Source organism: Protopterus annectens, chromosome 2.part1 (genome assembly GCF_019279795.1).
Source record: "Protopterus annectens isolate FY-2018-M chromosome 2.part1, PAN1.0, whole genome shotgun sequence".
Taxonomy (NCBI): Eukaryota; Metazoa; Chordata; order Ceratodontiformes; family Protopteridae; genus Protopterus; species Protopterus annectens.
The window spans coordinates 626,714,048-626,720,559 of NC_056729.1; positions in this window are offsets into that span (position 1 = coordinate 626,714,048).

A 6,512-nucleotide genomic window follows, 5' to 3' on the forward strand; every position below is an offset into this window, starting at 1 on the left:
TTTTGTTGTTGTAAACTCACCTCTTCTCATTATTAATAAAATATGTGCTATAGATGTTGTGACATATGACATTTTGTAGAGTGTGCTAACACAAAAGCAGTAACATGAGTAATGTGGACATATGTGTCATGTGTGATTTATAACCTACTTGTATCCCACAAGTATTCATCATGACAGTTAAAAAATATATTATAAACTTTGATGTATTGAGTAATTGTATGTAGTGTGGCAAGAATGACCTTTTGTCATTCATTGTGTGCCCTCTTTCAGAACAATTGTCATTACATGAAATCTTGATTATAGCTAACCTAAATGCTACCTGTGATGTTGCAAGCAGATGTAAAAAGGAAGAATGTGTCATGCTAATGCCATTACTGGTGGGTTCTTTGCTACATATATCCATTAAATGTATTACTCTGCAATGCAATGCATTTTTTAAATACTTTTTTCAATTTGTGCTTTGCTCGACGGCATGCAAACATAGTTCATTGCCAAAGGAAAAAGTGAAACATTTAATGTCAGCTGCCTTCTATAGTGAAAATGAGCCTGGTACCAGTGAGCAGGCTTCAGCACTTTGGAAAGTACTCAGTGATTTTCTCTGTGGCACAAGAAGTAAGTGCCATGAGCTTAAAGAAAGAGGACAGCTGGTACAGGGCTCAGATCCAGTTTACAGATAATTTTACAGTTGGGGGTTGAATAAATATTAACACACATTTTGGTGTATGATTAAGTTGTTATTTGAAACTATTCTCAGTATTGATAACAATGTGTCAGCTGCTGTCTGCCCCATTTCCCTTTATTCTACATTGCATGAAGTCATGATAATGTGTGCCAAACATTAAAGTTCTGATGTGGGAAGGATGAATGTGTCAGTGTAATGCACTTCTTCCTGTTGTCATTGCTAGATATATACTTCCATTGTTTTAATTTTCCTTTCAATTGTTTTCAATGTTATTGTATTTTCTTTTTTATGCCTTTTCCATTTGCACTTGACTTAGCATCTCCCGAATATGGTTCACAGCTGAAGGAAAAAAGTGAAAATTTTAATTTTGCCTGTGTTGGGTAACACAAGTGAGTCTAGCAGTGGTTTGCAGCTGTCATCACTCTGGATAGTGCTGAGTGAAGAAAATGCACCTGTAAGGTGACTTTCTCCGTGGCACAAGATGTACGTGCACTGATCTTAGAAAAAGAAGACAGCTGATGCAATGTTCTGATCCACTTTAGAGATGTCTTTGCAGAGGTAGTTAGAATGTAATTTATCACAACATTTTGATTAGGAATATAACATTAAATTCAAATGAGTATCATAACTATGTTTATTGCAACAAATGTAGCAGTAATGCTTACTACAGAAGCACAATATAATGAGTGTAAACTATGTTAAACTTAGCAATGATGTTATTTCACTTAGAATGCACTTGCACATGTATGATTTGCACAATATTTGTGTTATACATATTGCCAGTTATCACATATCAGAAGTATGTGCTTAGGACAATATGTCTTGTGAAGTATGTATGTAACGTAACATGTATTACTCAGGTCATGCATCTTCACATATCTGACAAGTATTTACAAACACAAATACTGCCTTTTACATGGAAATGCAGTGCCGTGACTAAAGTCATACACACTGACATATGGGCATCTAAGTAGGTTTGCATTCATTTTTAAAATAGTATATCTGTAATTAAAATATTAAAAAAAGCTCTCCTGTGGCACTGGCAATCAATAGCCAAAGTTTAACATTGCATCCTGTTTTCTTCTTATGGGTTTGATTCCCAGGTGGTACTACTCAATCTTACTAGTGCGTAAGTCCAAACAACCCAACATGTCACAAATCATACCATTTTCCTTCAACCAAAAATGATTATAACAAGCAGCATTAAGTGAACTTCTTCAGAAATGATGAACATGAAAAAACTGTTGTTTAAATACAATTATCACAGGAAATGATGTCATTAAATGAAAAAAATCTTTTAAAACTTCCATATCATTTAACATGTTACATATTCAATACCCCCCTTGTGTCCACGGTTATCAAAAAACTTTTTCAATAATATATAAAATACTTAAAAAATCTATCTATATGTGAATTTAAGAAATTACCACTAGAGTTATTCATTATATATAAAAACTATCTATACATTCAAAAACATTTTAAGTTTATAACTTCATTTAGTCCCGGTGTTTGGTCAGCTCCAAACACCAGTTGCCAAAAGGATTCCTTACATTCTAAGGTGTTATTTAAATCTCCTGAAAAAAGTCCTTTCCTAACAGTGTCCAAAATGAAAAATTCAAACTTTTTGAAATCTTTACATGTAGTTGCATGCCTGGCCAATGCATTATTTTTGTCTTTCTTTTTGATAGCCAAAGTATGCTCATATACTCTGCGCTTAAAAATTCTTTTAGTTTTTCCTATGTAATAATTCTTACATGTGGAGCAGGTTGCTAAATAAACTACTAATTCGCTATTACAGTTATATGTATGTATATACAGATATGTAAATCATCACATATCACCCCTTAAGGTAACACATCTTTGTTCTGCACTGGATCATTTTTATGCTGTTGGCTGTAATGTACTCCTAATGTAATGTTAAAATTGTCATTACTGTGATGAAGCCTGATGACTACTGTCATCCCTGCCTCATTGTTTTGTGACTGTCCCTTCAAACAAGTAAAATTAAGATTGTGAAGTCACATTTCCTATGTAGTGTGGTGACATGATTTACATGTCTGTAAAATGCTTTTGGCATAGTGTGAAGTGTTTGAATCCATGTATATGCCAAAGTGATTTTGAATGTTTTGCATGGCTCTTCTGTGTGAAAGTGTTGGCTGCACATCTTCTAAACACATTGTTATCCTACTGCTGTATTAATGTGCTTGCTACTTATTTGGAATGCCGTCTTGTATAGATGTTTGCCTGAATAATTATGATGACAAACCAAAGTGAAAAGCAACAGAAAGATGTGCAGAAATGAACCATAAACTAATCTCTTAGTATGTCTGTATATATTTCCTGTCATCAACTGTCCACCTTTCCAATCCCTTCTGTATCTTCAAATAAACCTTCTTGATTCAAAAATGTTTCCATAAGGCATGGTTCCAGTAGCAAAAACATGCTTTTTCCCTCATGTGTTTCATAATACATATGTGACATACATATAAGAAACTGTCATGACAAATGTGTAGATCATAACACCAGAAACATGACCATAACATATATCTGTTTGGTATTCCATCAGATTCAGGCATGGTTGTGTGTGTATGCTGCTTATTTGCCCAAAGGTCAACATGGAATGCCAAAAACTACTGCTAATTCCCATTCTAAGTTCATCACCTCACAATATGATTAAGCATCTTCTAATACTTTGACATCAACCATGCGAATGTGTTTGCCAGCGGTGCACCTCACGGACAGAGTTTAAATAAATAAAGAAATAAATACATTATGTGAGACTGTACAACTTCATTATGTTTTAATGAAATTTTGAAACCAAGGTACCTGCTTTTCAAATGAAAACAGTCCTTGAACCAAATAAGGAATCAGATGCAAAAACCAGAGAATACAAGAAAAAGAAAAATAATCTGGTTCCACACAGCAGTGAAAATCAGTATGTCCTTTATTGTAGCAGGTAAGTGCTTTCTCGGAATAACATCCACTTCATCAGACCAACAAAGATAGAATAGCAGTTACATTTGTAAACACTAAAACATCCAATCAAAACTCAGATAAAATATGCATCATAGCTAAAAGCCATGTGATAAAATATATCTGAGAAAATATATAGATAGTTAAAAAATTGAATAAAACAGACTAAATGAACAATATGTATTTAAAACTGGTAACAAATACAATAGTAAAAAATAATAAAAGATAGATTATTGAAACATATATGATAAAATATTAAAAGAGAGATTAATGCTTTAAAGTTCGTGCTTTAAGGAAGGGTTTCAGGGAAACTCTGTTGTTTAAACCAGGAGGTTTATCAGCTTGAAAGGGCAAAATCCATTTCTGTTCACTAGATTCTGTTCAATTATTTATGTCACCTCCTCTCTTGGTACTATGTAAAATCTCTAGTACCATAAAGCTAAATTTATGATCTTTACCCTCTTTAGCCACATGTAGTGATAGTGCACTGGTTTCTATAACATTCATGATATTCCTAAGGTGTTCAAGTATTCTATCCTTAAACACCCTGTTCGTTTTCCCTATGTAAAATGAGAAGCAGCTAGTACAATAGCAAAAATAGACATTTTTGTTCGACAATCTGCATAAAAAGCAGTATCTATCTTAAAACCCAAAGTGGGATGTGTGAAATGATTACCAATATGTATATGTGTACAGGCCATACAATTCCTGCACATATATGTACCAAGTCTATCAGATATTATAGTTGATTTAGTATTAAAGGATCAATAACAGAGCTGACTCTTAAGTGATCTATTATTTCTAAAAGCAAAATCTGGCTGTGTGCCAATGACCCCATTCAACTCATGTACGGTAGACAGAATATCCCAGTTCTTTTTAATAATATCACATGCTACATGCACATTACTGGCAAAGGTCAATGGCATCCTTAGTTTATTCCTAGGTGTATCAGTGGAAGCATCACTTGAGAAAGTATTGTCAATATTATCCCTGATGTTAATACTAGTGGGGAGGGGGGGAAGTATGACTGACACTTACCTGATCTATGCCGCCATCCTTCTGCTATTTGAGAATCATTAAGTTTACTACTATAGCCTCTTTCTGAAATCCCTGAAACTCAAATGTACATAATTATTTAGTGATTGAATTTTTCAGCTTATCCCAGTGATTTGCTAGAAAACCACACGTTTTATGAAGAACAGACAACAATTTTGAGGCAAAAATCTGGACATTCTGTAAAAATCTGGACAATTGACAGGTGTGTCAGGCAGTACCCTGATTTTGGATACATCTTGTTTTCAAAAATGAACTGCATCACAGCTGTAGCATGACATCATGTGGTGCTGGCTGTTGTTATTGTGCTTTTTAGACTGCATAACTAAATAGGTAAGAGGTTTGACTCCAGCAATGACTGACTACAAGTAAACCTTTCAAGCATTCTTGTTATGACTCATACAGTATGCCTATTTCAGTGGTATCAAAGGTTGATATGCAGCTTTCCGATATCTGTCCTGGCATGTGTTTGAGTCTCACAAGATTCAAGTGTTGAATATGTTGTTGCTTGTTCACAGGCATTACTTAAGTTTCAAATAATAATGCTCTGTACTGCATACCTTCCATACCTCTCAAATGTATAGATTTTTGCAGAAGGTCCAGATTTTTGCCTCATATTTTTGGTCCGTTTTTCATAAAATTGTTTTTTTCTGTCAAATTAATGGCAAATCTTTAAAGACTGAAGTTAGAAAATAACGACAAAAATTTGCGTTCAGAAAATTCATAATAATGAAAAACCTGTTATTCTATCAATTTTCTAGGTTTTTAAGAGCAATATTTAAACTTGTCCCTATTTTTGGGCCTTTGTTGTACTTTTATTTATGGCTTTGTCCAGATTTCTTGCTTTATGACGTTGAGAGTTATGATGCCTTCATTCAAACATTTATGTGCTACTGGAATTATTTTCGTCACACTGTAGAGTATTACAGGGCATAAAGACTTGATAACATTTCATACTATATGGCAGTGTGATTGGATCTGTGTTGGAACAGTTTATTGTGTGTTTGTGTTCTTTACATTCTGTTAGGGTGATATTTGCTGTCATTTCTTGTGAGCATGCTCAGTGTAATCATGTACTCTCTGGTAGAGATCTTGAACTACTGAAATGTCATCAGATCTCTGTTACCATTTTTCACTTGTGTTTTATATTAATATTTAGAATATACATGAATACTGGATTACAGGTAAGTACTAAGCCAGCTGCCCTTTCAGGCTATTTTAAGCCTAGTCAATTTTCAAGGGTAAGGATTAAACTCTGTACCCTGTGCCTGTGAGGTAAGCATCTTAACCATTATACCAAACCTCCATGGTCTTTTAAGTAAGTACTACATTAACTGCCCTTCTGGGCCATTTTAATTATAGCCAGTTGCCCATGGTGAGACTCAAACCCTGTACCTTTTGTCTGTGAGGTAAACACCTTAGCCATTTCATTAACCTCCAGTCAAAAAATACAATCATTAATTTAATTTAAAAAAGATGTTTCTTGTTTAAAAAAATATATATGTATATGTATATCTATCTATGCATCTCTCTCACTCTCTCTCTCTCTCTCTCTATATATATATATATATATATATATATATATATATATCTACATATATATATATATATATATATATATATATATATATATATTTATACATATCACTTAACTGGATTCAAACTCTGCCTCACTTGTCTTCTTTCTCTGAATTCACTCACTTACATCTTCTGCCACAAAGAAATTTACCTCCTTGTGCCACACAGAAAGTCACCATATATGCAATACATACTTGTCTAATACACATATCCCATTCTGATATGA